An 11,775-nucleotide genomic window follows, 5' to 3' on the forward strand; every position below is an offset into this window, starting at 1 on the left:
GCACCCTAATTCAGAAAATTACTACATAAAAACAAAGTGTAAAATTCGGCTACAAGAAAAAAAGTAGTCGATAATAAAAGAAATAAACAAGTGAGAAAAAAAAAATAAAAAAAGAAAAGAAAATCAAACCCCAAAAACTTCTAAATACGGACAAAAAATATATTTTGTCTCTACACGAAAAATTGTAGAAACAGTGAAAAAAAAAAAAAACAAAAAAAAAAAACGAAAAGTTCTAAAATAAAATTAATTGTATTGCAAGATTTTGGACCTTGCATAAAACTCTAAATAAACAACGAAGCAGTGAGAACCCAGTCGTGCCTGGCGCTCGCCAAACGCGCATCCCGCGGTAGGAAATGGGAGTGCGCGGCGCACTCCCATCTGCGGAAAACCATCATTCCGATTTACATTGGCGTGGCCGCTTTTCTCACCCAGCGGAGCGAGCATCAATATGCTTGGCGATCGGAAAAAGAAGGCGGTTCTCCCCTATCCGCAAGCTTACCGGCTAGGGGAGATCGGCGTGAAATCTCACCCAGGGAAATTCTGGTTGAAAAAAAATTTCCCTTGCTTTTTGCTTTGCTTTTGGTTTTTGTTTTTGTTTTTCCCAACCTGCCCATTGATTTTTACTAAATTCGAAATGCGTTGTTTGTCATATTTATTTATTATTAATTATATTTATTATTTATTAATCTTAATACATAAAACTGAAAAGATAAAAAAAAGAAATAAAAAAAAGCTAAAAATAAATAAATAATAAAAACAAATAAGATTCTTACAAATAAAGATATTAACACGTCCAAATTTCTAGTACAGCCAGAACTGAAAATATTTGTTTAATGAAATAACGTTTATTCATTATTATCAACACAATAAAATATAAATAATTGAATGAACGGAGCAGTAAACTTACCATTTCACAATAATAAACCAATGCGACTCACTATGAACAACCCTATGTGACCGTTTCGATTTGGGTTGATTTAGCATAAAAACGCTGCACAAAACGCACACTAATTACGCGGGATTATTTTTTTGCTGCCCTCAGTTAAAGTAAAAAATAAATTCCTTATATGAATAATATTTTTCATTAAATATTGAGGTATGTTTAAATTTTGCACTTCAATAAAATTATTATAGAACATAAATTGGTAAACTTAAATAATATACGTTGAATTGTTCATGAAATAATTTTTTCTAGGTTAAAAGTCCCACGCATAAATTTTTCTAAGTCCCAAGCGAGACGAAAATTTTCTAAGTCCAGTTTTTTGAGAGCGAAATCTATGTTGAGAGAACAAATTCCCTCTCTCAACTCGGGGTGGGTGAGAACAAGGTACGAAAGATGCCTGCCGGAATGCACCGAAACGCTGCTAGCACCGAAAAGTCCGACTGGGGATCCCCAGTCGGACTTTTTGGTGCATGCATCGTGCCGCAGTCGCCTGACGCGCGCTTTTTTGCACCGTTTTCCGCTTGCATGCAGACATCAAGGAAATTTTTTCCCTTTTCAAAGCAATTGCTCTGAAAAAAGGGGACTTAGAAAATTTTCATCTCGTTTGGGACTTAGAAAAATTTTTGCGTGGGACATTTAACTTAGAAAAAATTTATTCATGCCAAATTATTAATATTATATTTTATATTATTCATTGAATACTTTTAAGTTATAGAAGTGTCAATTTAAACAAATTGTTTAAATACAAAATAAAAACAAAAAATTTTAAATTGAACTAAAATAGTTTAATTTTATTATTAAAATAAAAAATAAAGGAGTAAAAACAAAAGTTACACACCTCAAGCAAAAAAAAAAAATTGAATAATAATGTAAATCTTAAAAATAAATACATTTCTTAATAGTGAATTGTGTAAATACAGAAAACAAAAAAATATAATATAAAAAATGGGTGAAAGGGTTGCCATCGCGTGGGCGATATTTTTCTAAGTGCGGGAATCGATAGTAGCTTTAAAGTATGGCAACTCCCCCACCCTATTTATTCTAGTGCATTTAGTTGAATTGAACGTGTTGAATTGCATTTAACAAAAGAAATGTAAGTATTCATCTTATTTAACTAAACTTATAACACATATATTTGTAACATTCTAGCTACTAATAATACTAATTATAATTAGTGGGTAGAATTACTAGAATAAAGAAGAAATTGTCGCATTGTTTTTATCGCATTGTTTTGATGTTTATGTATGTATGTTAGTATGTATATCAGCAAAATCAGTTATGCACATATCAGTTATGCACATATATGCCATGCTATATTTGGTAGGTATTTTTTTGTTTCTGTTTTTTCATTATAATTTAATTCACGTTTCTTTTTATTTCACAGAATCAACAAGGAGTGATTTTTCCACCTACGACGACTTCATTAGGGCCATCCGGGATGGAATAAGGAGAGCCAAAAATAAAAATTATAAGGAAAAATCCAAAAAAAACAAAGAAAATTCCCCGCCATTACTTGACAATTTAAATTAAGCAGAATGTTTAAATATTGTTTACTTTTATTTTTAATTTTTAGTTTTAATTTGTAGTTTCAATTTTTAGTTTTAATTTTTTGTTTTAATTTTAGCAGTGTATTAATTAACAGTGTAACTTATATTTAATTTTAATTTAATAAAATAAAAACGAATAAAAGCAAAAAAAAAAGCAAAAGCAAAAAAAATTTTTTCTTGAATAAAAATTTCCCTTGTCGCCTTTCGGTCACTTTTTCTCGGGCAAGGCTGCGTACGGTGTGCATCCTGAGTGCATCTTTTTCTCGTCGCGAGACGCGCAAGTTTTGATGCACGTGCTGAATTTCCCGGCCACGCTAATGTAATTTGGAATGATGCGTTTCCTATGTTGGGAGTGCGCGGCGCACGTCAATGCTGCACGCTTTCAGCAAGAAAGCGTGCGCCAGGTCCGACTGGGGAGCTGTAGGGAAACCCTCGCCCCCCTCCGTGGGAATCAACAAACTGAAGCGGAGGAAAGCCGACGGCAACTTGCAGAAAACTTTGGAAAATAAATATAAGAAAATGTAAGTAGGCTGTTTGTGTCGTGCAAAATAAATAATATAGAACAGAAATTTAAAAAAAAAGAAAGAAAAAAAAACAAATAAAAAAGATTCGCTAGGTCTGTAGTGACTACGTTATTAAAAAAACAAGAAAGGAAAGCTAACTTCGGGCGGAGCCGAAGTTGATATACCCTTGCAGTTGAGTCGCAGTCCGCTAGGTGGCGCCACGCATCTTATATTATTAGATATATAGCGGATCGTATATAGTCGGCCGATCCTTATGAAATTTGGCATATCGAATTATTTTGCCAAAAGAGGAATCCATTGAAACTCCCATGCTTCTAACTTGAAAAACAACGAAGTTATAGCATTTCCGATCAATCAGTTATATGACAGCTATAGGATATAGTTGGCCGATCCTTATGAAATTCGACAAATCAGATTTTGTTTCCCAAAATTGAATTTGTACCAAATCCCATCTTTCTAACTTTAAAAACAACAAAGTTATGCCAATTTCGATCGTTCTATGACAGCTATATGATATAGTCGGCCGATCCTTATGAAATTTTGTACACAAGATATTTTGGTCAAATATAACATGTGTGGAAAGTCTCAACCCTCCAACTTAAAAAACACCAAAGTTATGGCATTTCCGATCAATCAGTTATATGGCAGCTATAGGATATAGTCGACCGATCCCGGCCGTTCCGACTTATATACTGCCTGCAACAGAAAGAAGGGTGTGTGCAAAGTTTCAACTCGATAGCTCTAAAACTGAGAGACTAGTTTGCGTAGAAACAGACAGACGGACAGACGGACATGCTCATATCGACTCAGGAGGTGATCCTGATCAAGAGTATAAAAAAAGTATATAAAAAGTATAAAAAAAGAAAGAGAAAAATAATTAAATTTCTTTTTTTTCTCCGTTTCCAAAAAAATTAAAACTTGTTAAACATATCGTTCAAGAGAAATAAAAAATAAAAAATTAATACAATAAGGAAATACAAGATTTACAAAAATATATTTTTCCCTTTTTTATGAAAACTGAGTGTGAAAAAATAAATTTTTCTCCGAAATTCGAGTACGAATAAAAAACGCAGCCAACTCATTTTTACTATTCATAAAAAGTACACTGGGAATTATTTTTCTTAGTAAAATACTACAAAATAGATAAATGCATAAAAATTTTTTTTTATTAAACAAAATATTACAAATTATATAAAAACCCGCAGCAGTTTTTATTATTGATTTTGACCCATGTCCACGGGAAATTACGTGTCGTCAGACAAAGAAATTTTGGAAGAGTATAGGAAATCTCGGGGGTCAGGAGCTCCCCAAGAGGACTATTATCAATCGATCAGTAGGGCCAACACCCTTGTTCGAAAGAGTGCCTTTGAAACTGGAGCCTCTGAATTTTCCAGTTAGAAAATAGAAATGTCTCAAGAACAGCTTCTAGCCATCGAGAACGCCATGAAAGGCGCACTCGAAAGGCAACAGCGAGAATTTGATGAGAAGGTAGCCGCATTGATGGCAGAAATAAACGCATTAAAAATCAAAACTCCAGATATTAAAACGTATCAGGAGATTAAAATTGTACCGGGGGTAAAATGTACCGAACCGCTGGATATAGTAAAATCCGTCCCGGAATTCGAAGGGAAACAGGAGAATTACGTCTCCTGGAGGCAGGCTTCCACAGCAACATACAGGGTATTCGAGCCTTACGAAGGCAGCAGTCGATTCTATCAAGCAGTCGCAATCCTCAGAAACAAAATAAGAGGACCAGCGTCCGCTGCACTGTCTTCATATAATACAGTGTTAAATTTCCACGCCATTTTGGCACGTTTAGATTTCACGTATGCGGACAAAACTCCGACACACGTAATTCAACAAGAATTAAGTTTGTTAAGGCAAGGTGATTTACCCTTACTTAAATACTATGATGAAGTAGAACGGAAGCTAAAGCTTTTGACAAATAAAATTATTATGACCCACGACGCTAACGCAGCAGCCGTTTTGAACAAAAAATTCAGGAACGACGCACTGCATGCGTTTATATCCGGCCTAAAAAAATCATTAAAAATGGCCGTATTTCCCGCGCAACCACAAGATTTGAAATCGGTATTGGCTTTGGCCCAAGAAGCCGAATCGAGCAACGAAAGAAGTATTTTTGCGGCTAGTTTTGCTCGCCACAGCGAGGAAAAAGTGGGTAAACCAAACAACCAGCGACAAGCGGGCTGGAAGAATTGGCCCGCAGACCAGGAACAAAGTCGAAATTTGGGGGCAATACAAAAAACCCCTTACTTTGCCAGACATCAAAAAGGAGGCAATAACCAACCCGGTTCTTTTAAACAAAAACCATACAATAATACGGGAAACACCCAGAAACAACCAAGGGCGGAGCCCATGGATGTAGATTCCTCATCCCGTTTTAGACAGCCTTCGGCATGGGTAGCAGGGAAATCGACAAGGACCCAACAGAAAATCAACTTCATGCCCGAGGAGCAGTCCGGCGAAGAAGACTATGATTCCGTTGCGCAGGCATGCGCCACAGAAATAAAAGATGACCTGGACGCGGAAGACTCTATTAATTTTTTAGGGTAAAGTCCCTGCTCCCGTACATTACACGTAGGCTGGCAGGAAAGGAAATAAAGCTTTTAATCGATACAGGTACCTCAAAAAATTATATTACTCCACTCCCGGGGCTGAAAGGCGTCGTGGCTGTGGACACCCCTTTTAACGTAAAGTCAATCCACGGCTTTACAAAAATCGAGAAGAAATGTTTTGCTTCCATATTGAATGTTGTTGGGACTTGTGCCAGCATCAAAAATCATAATTATTTCTATTTCTATTCTCTCAGTGTAACCAGCCGCAGCGGTCCACTAATTGCCCGTTATCAACTGCTCCATATTCTTTGTTTCTCCCAGATTCGCATGCGCTTTGTTGTTCTTTTGTAGCGCATGCAGTTTGGGAGCTTTGGTGGAGCTTCTGCGCAAGCTCTTAGGTTTTATGACTTGTAATTCGGCATTGTTTTGGACCGGCCGCGGAATTTGTTTTGGGGTTAAATTGACCCAATAAAAATATTGAAATCGAATTGTGGATTGTGTATTAATTCGGTCGCTATCAAAATTCTGATAGCTTAACGTTGGTGACCCCGACGTGATCGCGCTCTAATTGATTTGTGATCATTAAAGTGCTTAAAGGAAACCTTGCAAAGGAAAACTTGTTGCTGTTGTTTCCATTGCATTGCACCTTGCACAAAAACAAATTGCATAATGGAGTCTGGAGATGTAGCTAGTGCCTCGGTTCCTGCAAGCAGGGAAAGGCTTTTGCGGCGAAGAGCGGAGGTGACCTACCAGGAGATGGAAGCCCTGCATAACAAGGTCAAGGCTGCAGTTCAGAAGGAAGATTTGACCATCATGGTACTGGAGCCGTTGGAAATTGCGTTGCGCAAGAAATTTACCACACTCCAGGATGAGTTAGAGCGATTGAGCTCTGTTGAAGTTGGGAGTGAATTATGCTGGAAGTTCTCCCAGCTTGCCGCTGATGTGCGCTTTGACATTCAGGTGGGAATGGCAAAGCACTCCATGAGGGTACCTGCACACTCCACTTGTCTCGACGGCCCCAATGGTCCCACTGCTTCGTCAATGGCAGAACCAACCATAGCGGTGGTGAAGGTGCAGTATGGTCTGTTAGAAAATCGTCGCTCATGCAGTCAGGATTACCCGCTGGACCGCGACATCCAATCGGGTTCTCGGGATTTGAAGTTGGAACAAACCTCGAACAACGATCACGATAGCCAGGACGTGGGCCATTGCGTCTCATCAGTGCCCCTGCTATCCACCGCTCCCCCCGTGGTCGCTATTTCAACGTCGCATCTGGCAGTTGTCTGCGATGGATTTTCTGAAGCTTCTATACTTAATCCCTCATCTGGCCCGGGATTTGGATTATTGTCACCGTTGCCGATTAAGTCAGCACCCAGGTCTGACTCCATTCTGGACTCTAGCCTGCACCCTTCCAATGGGGGGAGGTCGCCCGCATCGCTGCTGCCGCCGTCTGCAGCTGCCAAGGTGGTTGCTGCTCCAGCCGTGAAGGCTCCCGATCCTGCAATCGAAAGGTGCGCCTACGCGCAATTTCGGAAAGAAGTTTCCTTCCACTTTCGCCACTCTATTGACGCCTGGCTCGAGCGCTCTCTGGATCTGGATGGACACGGCAGCCTGCAACTGAGAATTATGGACCTTGAGATCATCAGCAAATATTATGTGATGAAGCTGTCCCATGCCCCTAAGGATTTTTTGTTGAAAGATGGAATTCAACGGGGGGAGTATGTTGGGACTTGTGCCAGCATCAAAAATCATAATTATTTCTATTTCTATTCTCTCAGTGTAACCAGCCGCAGCGGTCCACTAATTGCCCGTTATCAGCTGCTCCATATTCTTTGTTTCTCCCAGATTCGCATGCGCTTTGTTGTTCTTTTGTAGCGCATGCAGCTTGGGAGCTTTGGTGGAGCTTCTGCGCAAGCTCTTTGGTTTTATGACTTGTAATTCGGCATTGTTTTGGACCGGCCGCGGAATTTGTTTTGGGGTTAAATTGACCCAATAAAAATATTGAAATCGAATTGTGGATTGTGTCTTAATTCGGTCGCTATCAAAATTCTGATAGCTCAACAAATGTTAAATCACCATTTTTTATTCTCAAAGTCCTAAAGGATTTTGACGGTATTATCGGTCTCGACTTGCTTAAACAAGTGAATGCGAAACTCGATTTTACTGCAAATACTTTCCACACTAATAATGGATCCGAAAAGATCCAGTTCGCTAAGGCAGAAAATGTCAACTTTATCAAAATAGATGACGAGGACGTTCCCCTTGCGGTAAAAACCGCCTTCGACAAAATGATAGGGGAAAATTACAAAGCCTTCGCTGATCCAGACGAAGCACTTCCTTTCAATATAAATACTGTTGCTACAATTAAAACAGATCGGGAACCGGCGTACTCAAAGTCGTACCCGCACCCCATGGGTGTAACTGAGTTCGTCAACGCAGAGGTTGAACAACTTCTAGCGGACGGCGTAATACGGCCATCCAAGTCTCCTTATAATAATCCTACGTGGGTTGTCGACAAAAAAGGAACTGACCAGAACGGGGCCAAGAAGAAGCGACTCGTTATCGATTTTAGGAAACTAAATGAAAAAACCGTAGACGATAGATACCCTATCCCTGCGATTACGACAATATTGTCGAACCTGGGCGAGTCAAAGTTTTTTACAACACCCGACCTTAAATCCGGCTTCCACCAAATAGAGCTGGCAGAGAAAGACCGACAAAAAACGGCTTTCTCAATAAACAATAGTAAATTCGAATTCTGTAGATTGCCATTCGGACTAAAGAATGCTCCGAGTATCTTCCAAAGAGCTATCGATGATGTCCTAAAAGAGATGGAATTTCAAAGATATGCTATGTTTATGTAGACGATGTCATAATATACTCAAAGACGAAAGAGGACCATCTTAATGACATAAGATGGGTTCTAGGAAAACTTTCCGAAGCAGGTATGAGAGTATCTCAAGAAAAATCGAAGTTCTTCAAAAAGAGCGTTGAATATTTGGGATTCATAGTGACACAGGGGGGCTTACGGACCTCACCCGAAAAGGTCAAGGCCATCAAACAATTTCCCCAACCAAAGACCCTTTTCGAGCTGAGATCTTTAATGGGATTAGCAAGCTACTATAGATGTTTTATTAAGAATATTGCAGCAATTGCAAGGCCTCTTACTAACATTCTTAAGGGCGAAAACGGTAAGACAAGTAAATACCAATCAAGAAAAATAAGCCTTGAAATGAACAAGGAACAGATGGAAACATTCTGCAGACGTAGAGAAATCCTAGCATCAGAAGATGTTTTACTTTCCTACCCAGACTATAAGAAACCGTTCGATCTAACAACGGACGCATCAGGTTTTGGTCTAGGGGCGGTTCTATCGCAGGCTGGTCGCCCATTTACAATGATATCACGCACTCTGCGTGATAACGAAAAGAACTATGCAACCAACGAACGAGAACTCATCGCCATAGTCTGGGCACTACAAAAACTCCGCAATTATTTGTATGGAGTAAAAAACAGTTACAGATCTTTACCGACCACCAGCCACTCACTTACGCCGTCTCTAATAAAAATCCTAACGCTAAACTAAAGCGCTGGAAAGAAATTATTGACGACCACGGGGCAAAGGTGATTTATACACCCGGCAAAGAAAACTTTGTCGCTGACGCGTTGTCCCGTTGCCAAAACATTAACGCTTTAGAGGAAGAACAGGACTCCGATATGGCTACCATACATAGCGAGGAATCGCTAACGTACACCATAGCCACAACGGACACCCCGGTTAACTGTTTCAGGAATCAAATAATAATTGAAGAGAGTAACAGCTCATCCGTAGACACGTTCATTCTGTTTAAAAGCAAAGTTAGACACATAGTTAAAATAAATGACCGCGTTAACCTACTAAATACCTTGCAAGAGGTGGTTAACGCCGAAGTGGTAAACGCAATATATTGCTCCCTACCAATCCTGGCATTTATTCAACACGAACTCGTGGAGCTATTCCCGAACACTACGTTCAGACATTCAAAATGCTTTGTACAGGACATAACGGATGGAACCGAACAGAAAGAGATCATGGTAACCGAACACAATAGAGCGCATCGAGCAGCCCAGGAAAATGTGAAACAATTCCTAAGGGACTATTTTTTTCCAAAAATGTTCCGGCTGGCAACAGATGTGGCATCAAACTGCAAAATCTGTTCCATGGCAAAGTACAAACGCCACCCATCCAAACAGGCAGTAGCACAAACACCTATACCTACTTCTATAGGGGAAATCCTCCACATTGACATTTTTTCCACAGACGGAACACTTTTCCTTACGTGTGTGGACAAATTCTCGAAATTCGCCACAGAACAGGTGATCGCGTCAAGAGCTATTGTGGACGTAAAAACTCCAATAATGCAAATAGCGAATTTTTTTCCAAAAGCGAAAACGATCTACTGCGATAACGAGAAATCCTTAAATTCCGAGACCATAAAATCCCTTCTCCTGAACAACTATAACATTACCATTTCTAACGCCCCACCTCTACACAACACCTCAAACGGCCAGGTAGAGAGATTCCAAGCACCCTAGCTGAAATAGCACGATGTTTGAAGCTAGAAAAAAATCTAATTGACACCACTGAGATAATTTTTCTTGCAACTAATAAATATAATAAATCCATTCACTCGGTGACTAACGAAAAACCCAAAGACGTTTTACACCCAAAACCCGCAGAATTCGAGGCAGAAATTAGCAAAAAAATTCAACAAGCTCAGGAGAAAACCCTCGAACACGTAAACAAAGATAGGACTCATAAAACTTACCAAGTGGGCGATAAGGTTTTCCTGAAAGCAAACAAACGCCTGGAGAATAAGCTTACACCACTGTGCTCAGAAGAGGTTATTGATGCAGACCTGGGGACCACGGTCTTTATTCTTTCTAGGTTACAGAAATATTTCTTAATTTTCATACTAACGGCTGTTAAGACGGACGCGACATTAAAACTAAACGATTACACGAACGCGGACTATATCCCGATAGAAGACAATGACATTGTAATCTGGGAAAATTACGGATACCTACAGCACGCAACGAACATGACGACCTACGAGGACTACGCAGACCAGACAGAAGCAACGACGAAGACATTTACGGATGACCACAGAACACCAGTTATAGCAACGGACCTTAGACATATTCGCAAGCTGGTGACCACCCTTAAGTTCCACCATAAGGCTTCTATAAGTATCAATCTAATTGGTACAGCTCTCAAGGTTATTGCAGGTACGCTTGACTTTAATGATTGGGAGCAGGTAAGATTTAATCAGGACAGGTTAATGAGGGAATTAAATATAAAATTTCAAGAACGTCTAAATGAGCTCGCTAACGCAATGAATCAGATTCAGAAATACGAAACAAATAAAGAAACACACTTGTTAGAAATCATTTTAGCCAAGAATATAATCATCATTACAGACCTAGAAAACATCTTTATGGGCCTAACCCTAGCAAAATTAAATATTGTAAGCCCAGCTATTCTAGATGGTGCTAGATGGTGGTCTAGATGGATGTAAGCGAATTCAGAGACAAACAGCCTATTAATATTAATATTAGTTTGTTATATTAGTTTGTATATTAGTTTAATATTAATATTAGAAATATTAGAAGTATCTAGCATAAGTGTTTTTCAAAATTTTGACATTCTGCACTTTCTCACTAAATTTCCTAATCCTAAGCTCGTATGTAAGAGAATAACAATCTACACGGTTCAACGCCATAATAGTATCCTGAACTTCGAGAGCGGGAATTTAGTTGCCGAATGCCCAACACGAAACCTCAATATCGGCGACTGCAAGACAACGGTAGGTGCCGCCCTTGCAAAGAACTAAAGAACGGCACATGTGCCCAACAGATAGTCTCTGGGGCCATCGCGCACTGCTCCACGCTCCCAGGTCAACTAGATCCAATCACCATTGTGGACCACGGAACCCTCATCATCAACGATGCTAACGTATCGGTGACCGATGACCAAGGCCGGACACAAAAGGTGTCCGGAACCTACCTGTCAGCGTACTCCAACAAGGAGGCGCTCAACGGAACCTGGTTCATAAACCAGCTGGGCAGCTCACTGAAAAAACCTGCCGTGTCGGCTATGACAATAATAAACGTCACTGCTCACTACAACCAGCTCAGCCTCCCGT

At 39.7% G+C, this 11,775-nt stretch overlaps 1 long non-coding RNA gene across 2 annotated transcripts; it reads left to right on the forward strand.

The window, feature by feature from the left end:
* Positions 1 to 1,337: 1,337 nt before the first annotated feature.
* Positions 1,338 to 2,424, forward strand: LOC26515071. 2 transcript variants are annotated; one of them, XR_006507912.1, is made up of 3 exons: positions 1,795 to 2,036; positions 2,093 to 2,263; positions 2,328 to 2,424. It is a non-coding gene; the product is annotated as an uncharacterized LOC26515071 (long non-coding RNA). The 2 variants fall into 2 exon arrangements; XR_001408197.3 differs by lacking the exon at positions 2,093 to 2,263 and having other exon boundaries at positions 1,338 to 2,036.
* The last annotated feature ends 9,351 nt before the right edge of the window (positions 2,425 to 11,775 follow it).

Source organism: Drosophila ananassae, assembly GCF_017639315.1.
Source record: "Drosophila ananassae strain 14024-0371.13 chromosome 4 unlocalized genomic scaffold, ASM1763931v2 tig00000071, whole genome shotgun sequence".
NCBI lineage: Eukaryota > Metazoa > Arthropoda > Insecta > Diptera > Drosophilidae > Drosophila > Drosophila ananassae.